Source organism: Heterocephalus glaber, unplaced genomic scaffold, assembly GCF_053883595.1.
Source record: "Heterocephalus glaber isolate CG9 unplaced genomic scaffold, H.glaber_assembly_v1.0 deba00000594, whole genome shotgun sequence".
Classification (NCBI taxonomy): domain Eukaryota; kingdom Metazoa; phylum Chordata; class Mammalia; order Rodentia; family Bathyergidae; genus Heterocephalus; species Heterocephalus glaber.
The window spans coordinates 18,407,079-18,424,459 of NW_028258151.1; the positions used below are offsets into that span (position 1 = coordinate 18,407,079).

The window sequence follows — 17,381 nt, forward strand, 5'->3', positions numbered from 1 at the left end:
GACCAAGAACTGGACAAACAACTGAGCTGGATGTTATAGGAAAATGTGCAACAATGGAAACAGCCCGGATTTGTCAGGCCAGCCCTGGCCACACACTAGTGCCCCCCATGACCACCTGGGAGGTGAGGGTCTGGTGTGCAGACATTTGAAAGCAGAGACATTTTTTGCTAGTCCCCGCAGCAACAACTCAGTGTCAGCTGGTGCTCAGTGACCCACCTGCCTTTGTGGTTGTGGCCATGTGGCATGGACTTAGCCTCTAAAGTTGTGAGACCCTTTGCAGGTGACTCTGAACCTCCGTTTGCTCGTCTTTCAAATGGAGCAACACTTCAGGAGCCTTTCAAAAGGAGCAGCTGAGGTCACAGGAAGCAGTGTGCATAGTCCTAATGGGGAAGTTGTGGAAAGAGTCAGCCCCTGCCACACACAAGGTAGATGGATTGACAGAGAAATCCATTTGGGGTGTGTGTGTTGGGGGTGGGGGAAAGCCAGCTCCAAAATGCCACTCTCCATCTCCCCAACCTTCCGTGACACCCCAGGGTGGTGAAGAGCCTCCTGCAGTTGGCATTCAAGGCCTTCCCCATCCTGGCCTCCACCCACTTTGCAAGACAACTTTCTGTACATCTTTTGAATTGCGGATTCCATTGAGTCCAAGTTTCCTTAGCCACTGCATCCCTGTGAAGAGCAGGCCCGCTCTGTCAGCCGCACAAATCATTCCGTCTGGGGAGGAAAGGCCGGAAGCAGGCACACTCACGACCAGCATTTGTAAACACATGCCTGCTTTATAATATCAGCAAACAGAACATGTTTTCCTACTTAACAGGAAATACAGCTCTATGGCTGGGCTCCCCACCAGGGCCGCCAGGCTCACATGAAGGCGGCACATGAAAATGGGACCAGGCCAGTGACCGAGGGATGGGGGGGTGACTGAGCTCTCTGATTTGCAGGAGAAATTCCCAGCAGAAGCACTGCCTGCCCACACTGGAGGCCTGGAGCTCTTTCCTTGACTCCACGTCAGTCTGAGACACAGGCAAAGAAATGCATTTCTAACCAGCAAGTCTTTTCCCTGTCACAAGACCTTGAATGTCAACCCTGGCGGCAACAGGGAAGCCCCAAGCTATTGTCAGGAGCTGCAGCCAAGCCTCAGAATGACACAATTGCACCAGAACCCTGAACGGTCTGAGGAATTAAAAAAAAAAAAAAATCCCCTTCCCCTCTGCCTCCTCCCTTGGGGGAGGGGCCGGCTGGCGGCAGCCCTGGCAGGCAGTGAAGCCACGCCATTCATGGCTTGGGGGGGCACAGGCCCCACGCGGAGACAAGAAGGCCTCGGACGCTGATTGGGCCTCGCCGCTCAGGGTTTAGCCAATCCGCTGCCTGGGAAGCTGGGCCATTCATGAAAGCGCCGGGAGAAAGCGCGGGGGCAGGGCGCCGGAGGTTATCACTGGGCCTCGCGAGCTGCTCTAGGCCACCGGCTTTCAGTCCTGGTCACGCTGCGGCCAGCCCCTCGCAGGGAAGACACCGGCCAGAGGCTGAGGAACAGGCTAGGCTTTCTGGAAGACCTCCTGGACAGGGCCTGGCAGGCAAACGCTGCCTCCTTCAGTCACTGTGGCCATGAAGTCATTTTTTTTTCCCCCTGCTGATTGAAATCATCTGTTTTCAGTTCCCTAACAAATTCATTGAGTTCCCTCTGAGGCTGGGGCCCCTCGGCTGCCTGCCGAGTCGGAGCCTATAGCTGTGGCCCAGACTAACACAATTTCATCTTCTTGGATTTACAGGGCTCCAGTTTCCAGAGACCTCGTGAAAGACCACTTGTGCGGGTCACAGATGGGCCTCAGCCAGGACTCTTCCAAATGGCATTGGCTGGCCTCTGTCCTCAAGCCCTGGCCCTCAGATCTTCCAATTTCTGGGGCCCGAGATGACACAAGGCCAAGGCGAGCTCAGAATCCCACATGCCTGCTCTCTGAAAAGTAGGCTGATGTCCTGGTATCCCCACAGGATGGGACCCTCCTTTCTTCTTGTGGCAAGAGGAAGCTTGTTAAGCCAGTGCCTTAAATGCCTGCAAGGGCTGGTGTCCTATTCTTTTGGGGGAGTGGCCCTCCTGAGCCTTGGAGACAGGGAAGGGGTCTGCTTCTGCACTTTCCCCAGGGCGGTGTGGGTGGGTACCTGCCAGCTGCCTTGGCAGCCTGCCTGCTCTCTGAGCCTTAGGGCCCTCTTCTACAAAGTGGCACAAGAACACACAGCCACAGTCACGTGAACACTGGGTGAAATGCCCAGCACGGGGCCTGGCACGTGGTGAGAACTTAGTCACCAACTTTGGTTGTTGTTGGTGACGTCAGCAGGACACAAAGGACAAAAGAGAGGGTGGAATTTCATTTCCAAGCACCGGGAGCATGACACAGAGCCAGCAGGGAGCAGTGGGCTCCAGAGCCCTAGGGACCCCCTTCTCATGCCATGGTCAGTTACCCCTGCAGTGGCACAAACGAGGCACTGAGGATGAGTGCCAGGGGAAGTTTTCTCAATGGAAAGATTTCTTCATAGCAAGAGTTTCACCAACCCCTTGGGGGCCGTCGATAAGGAGGCCTAGCTTCTTGACTTCCCAGTGTGTTACGTAAGCCCAAGAGGCTGATCAAAAGGGAAGCAAGCATGTGGCTCCGGAGAGTGGGCGGGCAGCTCTGCAGCTGTTCCAACTTTCAGCCGCCTTCCCAGGCCACGAAGACTCCAGCCCTGGGCTTGTCCGAACCGGACTGGGGAATGTGAGGTATGGAATCAGCAGAGAGGTGCCAAGGACGCAGGCTGCAGGGAAGGGGAGGGTGGGTCCCTCTTTCCGCCCTTCCAAGGGGCCAGCACCTCCCCCCAGCAGCCTCTGTGTTTGGGGTGGGGAGAGAAGGGTGCCCCCACCCCTGGGCCTTCCTGTTTGGCTCTCCTCGTATGGGTGAACATTGCAGGGCAAGGAAACCAATGCCAAGGCCCACGGCTAGTGCTGCCCTGGGCCACATAAGGCTGGGTGGTGGGGACCAAGGAGCACAAATAAAGGAAGCAGGAAGCAGAGCCAGCTGAGTGGGAACTAGAATCTACCTCTTCTCACTTCTGCTCCAGGCCATATGGGCCTCTTTTTGTCTGTTTTCTTAAACAGAAGGTGTTAGGGGTAGAAAGGCCCAGGAGTTTCCCAGTCTGGCTCTGCATTCTGGCTTCAGCAATGAGAGAAAACTTAAAGATACTCAGTGACCCGTTTTAACGTGCATCAGTGGCCATGGAGGAGCCTTAAGTAACTTCCAGACTCACCACTTACCTCCTTGGAGCTTCCTTTCCTCGTATGCAGACTGGTGACTATAATGGAGGCTCAGGAGCAGCTAGTGGACACAGTTAGAAAAACTTTCCATGCCACACAAATATAGTGTGTTTTAAAATGTGGTAGCACATGACATGACAGTCAGAAGTTGTGGGCATAATTGAAAGTGTATCGGTCAGAATGGGTCAGGTTGTGCTGCAGTAACAGTCTCCCAGATCCTAATGGCTCAAAGCAGAGCTGGCAATTTTTTCTGTAAAGGGCTGGAAAATAAATATTTTAGGCTTTGCTCACCATTCAGTCTCTGTTGTAACTTCTGTATTCTGTCATTGTGGCACAAAAGCAGCTCCAAATAATACATAAATGAATAGGCTGTGTTCTGATAAAACTTTATTTATAAAGATGGGTGGTGAGCCAAATTCAGGCCACAGGCTGGAGTTTGCAGACCCCTGGCTTAAGATAACAAAGACTGATTTTTCACTTGTGCCGCATATCTAAAGAGGGGTGGGACTCTGCTCAAAGTGTGCTCTCCACGTCTACCCATGCTTCCATCACCACAGAGACCAGACCCATGTCTGGTTCTTGAAACTTCTGCCAGAGTGACCCGGATGCCTTCTCTTCACATTGTGAACATGTGGCCAAGCTGACTTCCCAGAGAATGAGAAGGTCAATCTTTCTATTTGGCCAGAAAGCAGTGGACTAGACCTATTTGTAAACAGCCTTGAGGCTCCACCCTCACAAGCTAGAAGACCTGGTGCCTGGGCCCCAAAACATGTGAGCAGACATTGTCTAGGTCCCCTCTAGGCTCAGAGCAGCACCACGGTTATGACTCCACTTCTCCTAGCTTGGAACCATGAGTTTATTTCTGCTGCTCATCTGCGGAGCAGGACGAGCTGTCTTGGAGCCAGGGTGAGTCACATGAGTACCCAGCACAGGGAGTTTCCAAACCCAGCTGTCCTTTTGAGATGGGATAGTAGGTGGTGCTAGCTGTGTGTAACTTTCAGAAGCTAGGCCCAGGCGTAGGAATGGGTGAGACTCCCAAGTAGGGGAGGAGAAGAAAGAAACTTGGTCAATAATGAACAGGAGAACATGGCCAGTCATGTGGCTGGCCTAGCTGCTGTTCAGATCCACGCAGACCACCAAAGGGAGGAAAGGGAGGGGTTCCAACGGGATTGAACCCACTGGCAGACCTGCCCTCCCATCTGTCCTGGCACTGCTCAGGCATCTTACTAGCACAGGACCTTCGCATCTTCTGTGGCACCCCCAGTTGTCTATTTACCCCTGTGTCAGGCCTTTTTCCACTCTCAAGAGCTTGCCTCCACATTGTTCTGAAACTCTAGCCCCTGCCCTAGCCCCAACCTTGCTCGGCTTTCTATGCATCCACTGTGTATAATTGTCCCCGAAGCTTATGTCTCCTTCCAAATGACTTTGGAATTTTATTTTTTGTGGTACTGGGAATCAAACTCGGGACCTTGCACTTGCCAGGCAGGCACAGTGCCACTGAGCTAAATCCCCAGCCCTGGAACTTTATTTTGACTATTAGGCTAAGCCTCCACTCTCTAGGATATTAGCCCCCTCAGGGAAGGTTTTTGTTCTGTACATCACCCCCTGTGCCTGGGCAACTGCCGTGCACATAGTAGGTGTTCCATGTGTGCTCACCAAGCAAAGGAATTTGTGTCCCTGAAGCCAGGTAGCCATATGCCACCCTGTGTCAGGTTTCAAAGGAGAAAATAACAAATAAACACTCAGCACCATTGCACCAAGCGTTTGCCTTAGAAGTACCCATGGCTGCTCATGGAAACCAAGGAGAGCCTGGTGAGATGGGCAAGGGCTATCATCAGTGCAAAGTCTCCTTGCAGCCCACAGGCCATCTGCACTGTAGCAGCAGTTGGGGAGCAGGAAGCAGCCCAGGTGGGGTCAGGAGCTTTTCTCTTTCCTGCACCTCCAGCTTCACAGATGTGCAGATCCCTCCACTGTGAGTTGGGCCCTGCAGAAATCACCCAGCATGGAAAGACAACTTTAAAACAGAAGAAAATGATCAAGAAAGGTCCCCTGTTAAGCCCAAAGAGATTTATCTATTACAGGAGAAATTTGGATGCATGAGGCAGGGTATGGGAATAGCACAAGAATCAGGAATTCTGCTGGGTGGGCAGAGGATCGCCTGCCAGAAGAAGGAGAATCGCTGCCAAGGGAAAGTGGACATTTTAAGCAGAGGAGTCCAGAGGTGGGGAAGTGAAAAACCCCTCCTTTTCTCCCCCCAACCCTGTGGCTTTCAGCCCTACCTCACTCCATCTTTTTTGCCTCTGACTTCCAGGTCTTCAGGAGGAGGTAGGACAAGTGGAACATGAAAGGGCAAGGAATACATTAGAGCTGCATCTTTTCTTGGAAAAATGGCATCAAAATGTGCAACTTTATTCAGCTGGCTGGTGTGTATCCAGGTGGAACCTGGAGTGTAGACACCCATGCCAGCTCCACCTTCCCTGACCAAGAGGCATTGGATGGCTACGGGGACCCAGGGAGCTCTGCCCAGAGAAAAATGGCCAGGCCGACCTCTTCTAGTCTCCTGCAGGCTCAGAAAGGCCTGGGGTGCTCTATGCCTGAGTATCACTATAGACATTGAGAAATGGACTGTCCCCAGCCCACTCTGGGTTTGTGGCTTTGGGGAAGCATGGGACCTGTCAAGTGATGCACCCAATTCAGCACAAGGCTGCCAGTGCAGTGGCCCTTGTAGTCTTCCACAGGCAGCAGAGAAAGTGGCCTGAAGGCAGGGGATGCAGGGCCAGCTCCAAGGTGATCAATTGTGTGGTCAGTTCTCCAGGCGTGAGACCAGAAGTTGGTATAGTCTTTGTTTCCAGACCTGCCTGTCAGCAAGTCAGGTGATTCTGATTCCGACAGCTCTTCCTACTAGAGGGTCTGGGGTCATCCGGGCTCTACCTCTGAAGGCTTGCCTCCAAAAATAGCCTTTTCCTCCTGTGCTGGGGGCTCTGGGCCATGGGCCCTGCCGGAAAATGTTAGTTTCCAAGGCAGACAGACATCTGGAAGCACCAACTGGCCACACGCTGATGGTCAGGCCATGGCTAAGTGTCACGTGGCATTAGGGGTGACATCTGGCCCTGGAACACTCTCTATCCTGTCCCTTTTATTGTGCAAATTTTGCACATGTTCAAAGCCCAAGTCACAGCAGGTCCAGTGGGCATGTTGGGGCCTCAAAGATGTGCACCCCAGGAACACTGAAGTTGGAACTGTCTTCCCAGCGCTACAGGGAGCCCGTGGCCATCACCTTGGGAAGGAGGCTGTCCCCTGAGCTGTTGCTGCATCCCCACCGAGAGGCTTGTCCGGCTGCCTGGTGTGAGTCATGGGCCTGCTGTCAGGATTCAGAAGCTTGAGCCGTTTCCTGCAGATAAGGGCTAAGTGCAAGGGAAACCTGGCGGGAGGTCGCCCTGCTGCCAGAGAGCACTTCCTCCAGAGCCCCCCAGTGCTAATTAGCCATTCCAAGCATAGTTTCAAAAACATTTAGGGATTTCCTCATCAAAATAAACTTCCTCCTGTATTATCTTCATTTTTTGGCATCTGATAGGATCGTTTTTTGTCTTATTTGTTTATTTTCTCTTCGTCCAAGATTCAGGATGGACAGCGCTTAGCCCCGCTGAGGGCGGATGGGCAGGTGAGAACAGGGACTGTTGGCAGCCTGCAGCCCTCCTCCTGCACTGGGCTGTCTCTACTTCCCTGGTAGGTTGAAAGCTGAAGCCCCTCAAGGCAAGTTAATCTTGGGGGTGTCCACGTAAGCATGGGACAGGTAAGGGGGCAAGGGGACTTTCCCTTGGGCACAAGTAGGATTGCAGAGTGGCCCAGAGGATGACATGGAAACTGCAGCTGGGAAGCAGTGCCCAGTTACCACTCCCTTCTGGAAAGGAGCCCCGGGCCTTGCCTGTAGGCCGGAGGCTCCCCAGCACCTGCACTGCTCTGTGTGCCCTGTCTCCAGGCCAGTTGTATCCTGCAACCATGCACATGCCTCCTGGGCAGTTTGGCCACAATAGGTGCCTGCAAGATCAGCCAATGCCTGGAGCCCAGGCCTCTCTGTGATGGAGTGGATGGGATGAGCCTTGTTTGGAGCTGGACACTGTCAGGAAATGAGTCTGGCAATGGAACTAGTGCCACTGTGTGTTGTTTGTGGAGAAAGTGTCCCTGGAAGGTCCCCATCAGCCCTCTGAACGTGGCCAAGTAGGGGCCACATGGCCTTGCTCCTGGGAGCAATAGGATGCCTCCTTTGGGATAGGCTGCTGATGCCTGTCAGAGCACTCAGGCCAATCTCACCAAAGGACCATTGTCCAGACCAGAGCCCAGCTTGTGATGGTTGAGGATGTTCACACAGCATCAGGGCCATTTCCACCATGGAGCAGGGTGATTGGGGCCTCCACCCCAGGCTGGCTGGAAGGAGCTAGAGCACCAGGGCTCATGGCCCAGCAGGGGGATGGGCCATCAGGAGTCACATGAGGGAAGGATGGAAGGAAGGAAAAGAGGAAAGAGGGAAGGAAGGGAAAAATGAATGGACAGTAAGACAGATGTATGAGTGGATGGGTTGTTACATAGACAAAAGAATGGAAGAGAAGGTAGATGGATGGACAGAAGGAAGAAAGGGAGAGAGGGAAGGAGGAAGAGTAGATACATAGATGGGTGGGTTAAAGGAAGCAAGGACGGATAGATGGGTGGGTGGGTAGATGGATGGGCAGATGGGGGTAGAGAGATGAGTGCATGGAAAGAAGCAAAGGAAGGGAAAAGGAGGAAGGGAGGGACAAAAAGAGGAGGGATGGAGAGAAAGATGGAAGGAGGGAAGATGGAGGGTGCCAGGAAGTACCAAGATGGTTTCAACCATGTCCTTTCATGGTACACTTTGTATTCACCCCCCACCCAGGAAGAAATAGTGAACAAATCCTACAGAGGTAAATCCTGGACCCCTGATGACTGCTGCACCTCACAGCAGTATGCAAAGCCTGCTTCCCAGGAACCCTTATGTCTTCCCATCCCAAGATACAGTAAATGGCTTTGCTCCAGGAACAAGTCCATACAGCTGTCCTCTGCCCCACCTCCTCCACAACCATGGACAATCCTCCCAATCCCACAGCTCCTCTCCACAGAAGCCCAGGCAGCCTGTCTACAAGCCTAGCCCTGGCCCCAGTGACAACAGGCCCCATGCACACAATGCTGTCTACATGCCAAACCCTCACATGTGGCGTTTTGTCTCCTCTCTTGATGGCTGCTGAGCAGACAAGACAGCAAGGGCAGAGAGGGCAGCACATGGCTGGCAGAGACAGAGCCAGGGGACCTGTCAGGCTGGGCCCAGACTCTTTGGAGTCAGAAAGACAATCCCTAGGTAGAAAGGAAAAGCAAGAGGGAGAAGGATGGAATTGAGGCCAGACAGGGAGGCTGAAGTGCTGGGGGACAACACCACTGTCTGGCAAGCAACTCTGAGGGAAAGGGTAGCAGATAAAGGATATTTTGAAGACTTTTTGTGTCATGGTTGCTATTGTTTAGATCTTGAGTGTGCCTCAAAGGCCCTTGTAGTAAAGGCTTTGTCCTAGAAAGGCACTGTTAGGAGGTGGCAGAGACTTTAAGAGGTGGGGCCTAGAGGGAGGACTTTAGGTCATTGGCAGCATTTCCTGAATAGGATTGCAGGACCCTGGCCTCTTCCTCAGCCTCTTTTGCTTCCTGGAGATGAAGTGAGAAGCTTTGCTTAGCCACAAGTCCCAAAGGAATCAGCCATGGATTGCAGCTTCCAAAACTTTGAGACAAAATACACCTGTTCTCTTTATAAGTTGTCTCATGTATTTTGTTACAATAATGGAAAGCTTACCAACATAGTGGCCAGTGACACTCTCCTGATCACCTAATGAAATCTGTGTGAGAAATTGAGGCAGAAATTACTAATTGCCTACCCAAAGTTCCTCTCTCTACTGACAGAGTGCACCAGTGGAAGCCTCTTTCCTCCATTGGCACTCTGCAGGGGGATGGCCTCAGTGGGCTTGTGGAGGTCCTGATGCAGCAGGTCTGGGGCTGTGTTTCTGAGTTCCCAGGCAATGCTCATGAGGCTGCCTTGGGGCCCACTTTGAGTAACTCTGTGGACCTTGGCTAATTGCAGAACAGAAGATGATCCCCCTCCAAACTTCTCTGGTGTCAACTTCAGGCACAGAACAGGAAGCATGGAGTAGGGAAGAGGCCACCAAAGGAAAGTCCAAGGGACAGCAACAATAACTAGGGTGGCCATGGGTGGTTCCAAGGTCAAGATCACCCCTCAGCCAGTCAGGCAGGCTTTTCTGGGGGTCTTGTCCACAGGTGTCCCCAAAGAGAACATTGGAGAGGAAGCTGGTATTCAATGTGAGGTGACCAGACAGACCCCAGCCCCTAACTGTCCCAGGAGAGAAAGCTAATCTGAGGAGAGCACACGGACTGGTCAATGTCAAGGGCAGGCAGATACACACAAACCACCTCGACCACTCCTGGGGAAGTAAGGAAACTGCCTCTGAGAACCTGTGTTGGATATCTTGTCCTAGGTCCTAGATCTACTGGGATGAATGGCCCCTTGGTTCTAGGTAAGAGAGAGCCCCTCGGACCCAGCACCATCTCTCCCTGGAGACAGTGGCATTGAAAGACAAGCAGGGGTGCAGGGGTTTCATGTGTCTATACAGAGCCTTGGGCCATAATCAACATTGGCTCTCCACACAGAGCTAGGCTCATGTTACACCATCAGGACAAACGTCTGATGACCAGGCCAGGAGCTCAGGACACTGGTCCGTTCTTTCTTTCTTTCTTTCTTTCTTTCTTTCTTTCTTTCTTTCTTTCTTTCTTTCTTTCTTTCTTTCTTTCTCTCTCTCTCTCTTTCTCTCCCTCTCTTTCTTTCTTTCTCTCTCTCTCTTTCTCCCCCTCTTTCTTTCTTTCTCCCTCCCCTCTTTCTTTCTTTCTTTCTTTCTTTCTTTCTTTCTTTCTTTCTTTCTTTCTTTCTTTCTTTCTCTGGGGACTCACAGTGAAGCCAAGTCAAGCCAGATGCCACCCAAGCTCGAACTCTAGCCCGGGACTAGCAAGAATCAGGGGGAAAAAAAAAATCTTTCTCTGCCTCAGTTTCCCATACAATAATATGGAAATAATTGTACCACCCATGCTTATCGTGAGGATTGGAGATTGTGAGATATTGGCCATAACACAAAATTGTGTGACCTACGCAAAGAAAAATGACGCTTCTTACATACCTACAGTCAAGAGTTCCCTGGGCCAGGGATTTAGCTCAATTCTGCCTCCTGTGCAGCAAACACAAGAACCTGAGTTCGATCCCCGGTACCAAAAAAAAAAAAGAAAGAAAGAAAAAAAGAGTTCCCCAAACTTGTTCTCTCCTAAGAAACTCCCCAAATGCTTGTCAGAAATGTAGGTTCCCTACCCCTACCCCTACTGAGTGGAGCCTAGAAGTCTGCATTTTTACAAAGCACTTTCCCCCTGTGATTTTTATGAGATAGCAATCTTGGGAAATCTGTCCCTGTTTAGCAATCTGGAGACAGGTACAGCCTGACTTTCCAGGGGGCTTAGACAGAGCACAAGACTAAATGAGGTGTTAGGAATGTCAAGGGCAAGTGGTCTCACATGGGTTTGACGTGTTGCCATGCTAGCTCTGATACCAGAAAACAGGTGTCCTGGCTCACACCTGGTGGACTGGAGTGTAGCATTGCATTCTGCAATCACCCATTCCAACATGTGACAGGAAAAAGGCAGGTTGGCATCTGGCCATTCCAAGGGTGTGGTGGAGGGAAAATGGGCTCGAAGTCAAGCAGAGCTTTGTGCACAGCCTGGCTCTGTCACTCACAGTTATGTGGCTTTGGGCACATTCTGCACCCTCTTGCTGCTCAAGGCTGGCAGCACCCACATGACAGGAATGTGTCAGACATGAAGGACATACTTACTTATCCCAGACATACTTACTCAGAATCTGCATTCTAGCAAGATCTCCAGGGCTTTCTCATGCACTTGGTAGTTTGGGAGGATTATGTTCCCCTCTCTGAGACTTGATATTGTAGCTGAAAAACTGGGAAAAACTATATGTCATAAGAATCCCTATGGCTCTTAATACCATAACTCCTGTCTCAAACTAGCTTAAACAATCAAGAAAGATGCTGGCTGCTGTCATTGACAGTCCAGGGTCAGATGGGCATCAGGATCAGTACAATCGGGGATATCATGTCTACTTCTGGCTCTGCCTTGCTCCATCTGTGGCTTCATTCTCAGTCTGGGGAGAAACATCTAAAGCTCACCATGCATCAAATGGCTCACAAGGCAATGTCCACCTTTGCACATGGCAGTGACCACAGGGGAAGGGCAGGACATTGGGGCTTGGGGAATGTCTCCTCCCAATGTACTCTTAGGAGAAAGGAAATACTTTTCTCCAGAAAACTTGAAGGACCTTTCTATTGCATCTCACTGGCTTTTGTCAACCTGTGGCCAGTCATTGAATTGACTTAGGCCTGAGTTCCTGGGCTGGATACAGGCAGATATATGGGGTCATTCTCAGGTCCAGCTATAAAAGTGATGACAGGACTTCCTGCCACGTCCATCTTGCTGCATGAACCCAGCTCAAGACAGTATAGAGGAGGAAAGCAGGGGTTGGGGGTTGGGTCAATACATCACACTGGTCACTACAAACCCCTTTGTCTCGTGGGTGACCACAATCCTTGGAGCACAGTAATTCCTCATAAAAGGGCAGCAATTACTCATCTCGATTGTTTAGCACCTCTGGCAGATCACATTCTCCATAATGGCCCCAGCTCTATCCTTTGTGCTATGTGCTCTTCCATTCCCCATTAACAGGCAGTCTATTTTCCCCTCCCCTGAAGCTTTGTGACCACCAGGACCAATAGAAAATGGCAGATAAGAGGCTGCCTGACTTCAAAAGTGACCCAGCTTCCTCCTTGTGCTCTCTGTCAGAACCACTGCCTTTGGTACCTAGCCACCATATTATAAGGAAGCCCAGGTCACATAGGCGGCTGAGTGTAGGCGTCCCCATTGATAGCCCCAGCAGAACCTCAGCCAAGGACTCATGCCACGCACCAGACATGCGAGTGAATGCATTTCAGCACCTGCCTCTGACCTCCCAGCTGAAGTCCCAGATACTGTGGAGTAAAATAAGCCATCCCCACTGCACTGGCAGATTCCTGACCCATAGAATCAATAAGCATTTTAAAAACATTGTCACTATGATAGACAAAATAATGGTCCTCCAAAATGTCCACATTCTAATCCCTATACCTGTGACTATGTGAATTTAGGTGACCAAAGGGACTTTGTAGGTGTGAGGGAGCTAAGAATCTTATAACTGGGAGATGATCTTGCATTAGCCAGGTGAGCACAATATAATCAAAAGGACCATGAGAATCAGAGTCAGTACCAATGGGAGATATAATGGCAGAAGCAAGAGATCAGAGTGATGTGGGAAAGGGGCCCCAGACCAAGGTGACCTCTGACAGCTGATAAGAGATAGGAAAGATTCTCTCTGAAGCCTCCAGAAGTAATACAGCCCTGTGGACACCTTGATTTTACACTTCTGATCTCTCGAAGCACAGCAGAATGAATCCAGTGGCACCACGACTGCCTGGCAAGCGCAAAGTCCTGAGTTCAATCCCTGGTACCAAAAGAAAAAAAAAAAAAGAACCTAATGTGGTTTTTTGATAATGATTTTGATTTTTCGAACTAGATGTGGGACTCTTTAGGCTTTCTACTTCTTCTTGTGCCAGTTTTATTAACCTATCTTTTAAGAAAGTTTTCAATTACATCAAAGTTGTCAAGTTTTTAGCATCTATTTGTTGATAGTATCCTGATCTCTTGTAAGTTTGTGAGAGCCATGGCTCTTCTTTTCATTCTTGACATTTGTGCTTTATGTTCTTTCTCTCTTTTTCTGATCAATTTTGTTGATCGATTTTTTGATCAGTTTGTTTTGTTGTTTGTCTTTTCAGTGTACCAGCTTTTCACTTTGTCAATGTTCGGTGTTGTCTCTCTGCTTTATGTCTCATTGGTTTCTGCCATTCTCTTTATTATTTCTTTCATCTTCCTTTGTTTTTCTCCTGCTTTTCTAGCAATGGTGATCATTGATTTCAGACTTTTCTTCTTTTTTAATAGAAAGTTATTTAAAGGTTTCCCTTTAGCCCTGCCTTTACTGCTTCCCACCTGTTTTGGTATATTCTGGTTATCATTTAGGATTCCAATACTTTTATGGAGACTTATTTTATAGACCAACATATTATCTGTCTTGGTGAACATACCATGTGGAATTAAAAAGAGTGCTTATTCTGTAATCCTCAAAAACAGTTTCTACAAATATCAATGTATAGGCTAGGATGATTAATAATGTTTTCCAAATCTTTTACATATTCACTTTTTTGCCTAGTTCTTCTATTAATTGCTGAGAGGGAGGGAGTTGGATACTCTATTATGGTTGTGGAATTACCTATCTTTTCATCTGCTCATGTGTTATGAGTCTCTGTTAGGTTCATACATATTCAAAATTATAGTGAATTCCAGATAAAATGTCGCTTTCATTATCACAAAGTGACCCTTTTTATCTCACTTTGTTTTGAAGACTTTTTAAATCCGATATTAATATAGCCACTCTAGCATTTATATGTTTACTGCTTGCATGGTAGATCTTTTCCGGTTATTTACTTCATATTTTAAGTTCATCTCTTTTATAGTCACATAGTTGAGTCTTATATTTTTTTCCATATAACCCCTTCCTTCTAATTAAAATGTTTATACTACTAATATTTAGTATAATCATTGATATGATCAGATTTAGGTCTCCCATGTTATTATTTGTTTACTATTTGTCCTCTCTGTTTTTATTTTCCATTTCTTCCTTCTACCCTATTTTGGACTATTTGAAAAATTTAAAATATTTTATATTGCAGTTAAACTATTCCCTCTGGTCATTTTTGTATTTCTTCTCTACTGAGATTTCAATTTTTTCATTCCTTTTTGGTGTATCTTCTTTCACCTCTGTAGGCCTAATTACAATAGTTGTTTTAAAGCTCTTGTCTGATAATTCCAGCATGTGAATCACTTAGGGTGAAAATGCATTGCTTGTTAATGGGTCACATTTTCTTGGTTCTTTGTATGCCAAGTAATTTAAGTTATATTCTAGACATTGTTACTATTATACTGTGTTGACTCTAGCTTTATTATATTTCACTGAAGAATGATTGATTGATTGATTGATTTTTTTTTTTTTACCTAGCAATTAACCTGGTTTGACTCACAAGGTGAATATTATCAGTTCCAATTTAACTTCCATGTGTAATGTTTGAATCTCAGTTTAACTCTTTAAGCCTCTGCTAAGCTGTCCAGAGTCTGTCATATGTGTGTGAGGTTCTGGGCAACTTGAGGTGTGTGTGGTGGGCCCATGTAAAATTAGATCTTATCTTTTGCCCTTCTTGGTTTTTCCTCTACTTTCAAGGGCCCATGGCTGCTTGGACTCACATCTCTGCTTCCTCCAACCAGAAAGATGGTGGGGATTCTGCTGGCGTCATAGCCACCTCTCCCACACATGTTGCTGTGAGTCCGCAGCCCATGCTGTAGGCAAAGCCATAAACAGGGAGAATTACCGCCAGGTTTTAACTACCTCCAACACCCTTCCTGCTCTTTTTTTCTTTTCAGAATCTTCAGGTGCTTCTAATTTTTATCCAACATTCACTGTTGTTATCAGTGGGAGAGTCAGCCTACAGTGGAGCCCGGCTATGGTCCCAGAAGCCAACTCCCTGGGCAGAGGTGAGGTGCTGGCAGGCTTCTTGCTGCCCAGGGTAAAAGTGAGAGAAGAGAGACAAATCAGAGAAAGAACTGTTGCAGAAAAAGGAGTCAAGTCTTTCTGAGTGTGAAAATAAAGCTGATCCTCACTTCCAGTATCTCCAATATTCCCAGATGAAGCAATGGCTTGAGTAAAGATCAAACTCAGACCAAAACAGTAAGAGCTTTGCTGAGATCCCGGTGAGAGCTGAGGTGGCACCAGACTGTACTGCCCAGCAAACCAGGGCCCTCTGAGGACCTTAGGTGCAGGCCTGTGTCCCCTTCCCGACCCTAAGAGTGACTTCCCACAGCACTCTCCAGGAAGCCCAAGCCAGAGAATTTACCTTGAAGATTGTGGGTGGGGCTCCTATCTGGCAGAGTAGATTATACACTGATGCATAAAAAGCCCACAAAGTTTCTGAAGACTTGTATCAGCTTGGACTAACAGAGACAAACAGTACAGAATAAAAAGAGGCCTTTGAACCCCAAACTTCTATGGGAAGGAACCAGGCTGTGACAATGACTTGTCAGCCAACATGGGCTATATATTTTTGAAGAGGAAGGCTGACTCAGAGGGTGGAACCAAGAGCTCAGAGGACAGAGCCAAAAGCTTCTGTGACTCATTCCCCAGCAATGGGACTGAGCCCCAGTGGTGATCAGGCATCAGATGCCCACTGGGTTTCAGAATGGCTCTGGACCAGTTACTCCCCTGCATTTGGCGTACTCGTGTGTTCTAAGCCGGGCATCTGTGGAGGCTTCCTCTGTGTACCCACCCCTGCACTGGGGTGCAGGCAGATGACTTGTTTCTGGCTCACAGTTGTGCAAATCAAGGGAAACCCTACCAGGAGCTACATGGAGGAGCTGTGTTCAAGAAGCCATATCTGAAGATCATCACCACTTGTGACAATGGGAGGGTGAGACCTGGACTTTGAAACTGCAACATGATGTGGCAAGAGCTGGTGACAGGCTGCAACAGGGAGAAAGAAAGAAGCACACTGTGCATATGGGAGGCAAGTGAATTGTGGGCGCCAGGGGGCAGCCTGTCCCATATTGTGTGGAGCTACGTACACACTGCATTCTTAGCAGGGCGTGGGAAAGCATCTCCTGGCTCCTATGACCATTTTTCACTTCACTGGATTAAGAAATACCTAGCACATTAGTCGAGCATGCCTCTGGGTGCGTATCTGGGTGGGCCATGGAGGCATGACCTTCGTCCCCAGCCCCTTCCTCCTGAGCACTGTTCCCCTGGTTGCCATGCTTCCTGGTTGCCATGAGGTGAGCAACTTTCCTCCACCAGGCCCTTCCACCCTGCTGCTTCTGCCTTGAAGTCAGCCAACCATGGACCGAACCCCCCACCTCACAAACCATGAGCCAGATTAAACCTCTCCTCCTTTAAATTGTAGGTGTCAAGTATTTTGCCCCAGTCATAGGAAAGCTGACTAATACAGTTCTCATCCAGTCAAACTTTGAATCTTGGCTCACAGGCTCCATTCTCTTATGTTCTTCTTCTTCTACTCTTGTTGCCTCTGTTTCATGATTTCAGTGTGTTCTGTACCCTGGCCACTCCTGCTGTGGTCCTCCGGTCAGCACCACTGTCATAGCCTGGGAAGCTGGTTAGAGAAGTGGCCTCCAGGGCTAGCCCCAGACCTGCTGAGTCAAAATTCATAGGGTTCCCTGATGATTCGAAGGCGCTATAGACTTTGAGAACAACTGCTGTATGTTGGCTCATGGCAAGTCCAGCCAGCTGGGACACCAAAGAGACATGCAGCCCTAAGAAAGCCCAAGGCATGTGGGACCTGGACAGTAAGGCTGCTGCCAATCAGAGTGGACCCTGCTCTGCACATGCCACAGGCTAGGTGCTGTCTGTGGAGATTGCTACCTGGGGGCATATCACCCATAATCTGGCACTGGGAGGGCACAAGGGTTTGTCTCCTGAGCAAGCATGGCTGGTGGGCATCAGTGGGCTTGGCCAGGCTGAGGCACATCTGGGAGGGAGAGTCTAGACTGCAGGAAATGGTACTGTGATCAATTAGAGACGACCGTGGCGCCTGACAGGGGAGTGGCACCTCATATGTGACTTGTTCTCCTTGGCCAGAATGTGCAGAATTACTTTGTACCATTTAAAAGCTTTACTCCCTTCCTCCTGCTGGAAACCTTTCCAAGAAGATGTCACCGCTCATAAGCCCTTGGCCACCCATGCCAGCCACCACCAAGCGGTGCTGGATTGGTATGGATGGGTCTGATGTGGGCCCATGGCATGTGGCCAGGACCTGGCCTGAAGCACCCCCATGGC

General features: G+C 49.3%; 1 long non-coding RNA gene across 1 annotated transcript; it reads left to right on the top strand.

Moving 5' to 3' along the window:
* The first annotated feature begins 813 nt into the window (after positions 1-813).
* LOC110350606 (uncharacterized) lies at positions 814-6,839 on the top strand. Its single transcript, XR_002397277.2, has 2 exons — positions 814-2,752; positions 5,595-6,839. It is a non-coding gene; the product is annotated as an uncharacterized LOC110350606 (long non-coding RNA).
* Positions 6,840-17,381: the final 10,542 nt, after the last annotated feature.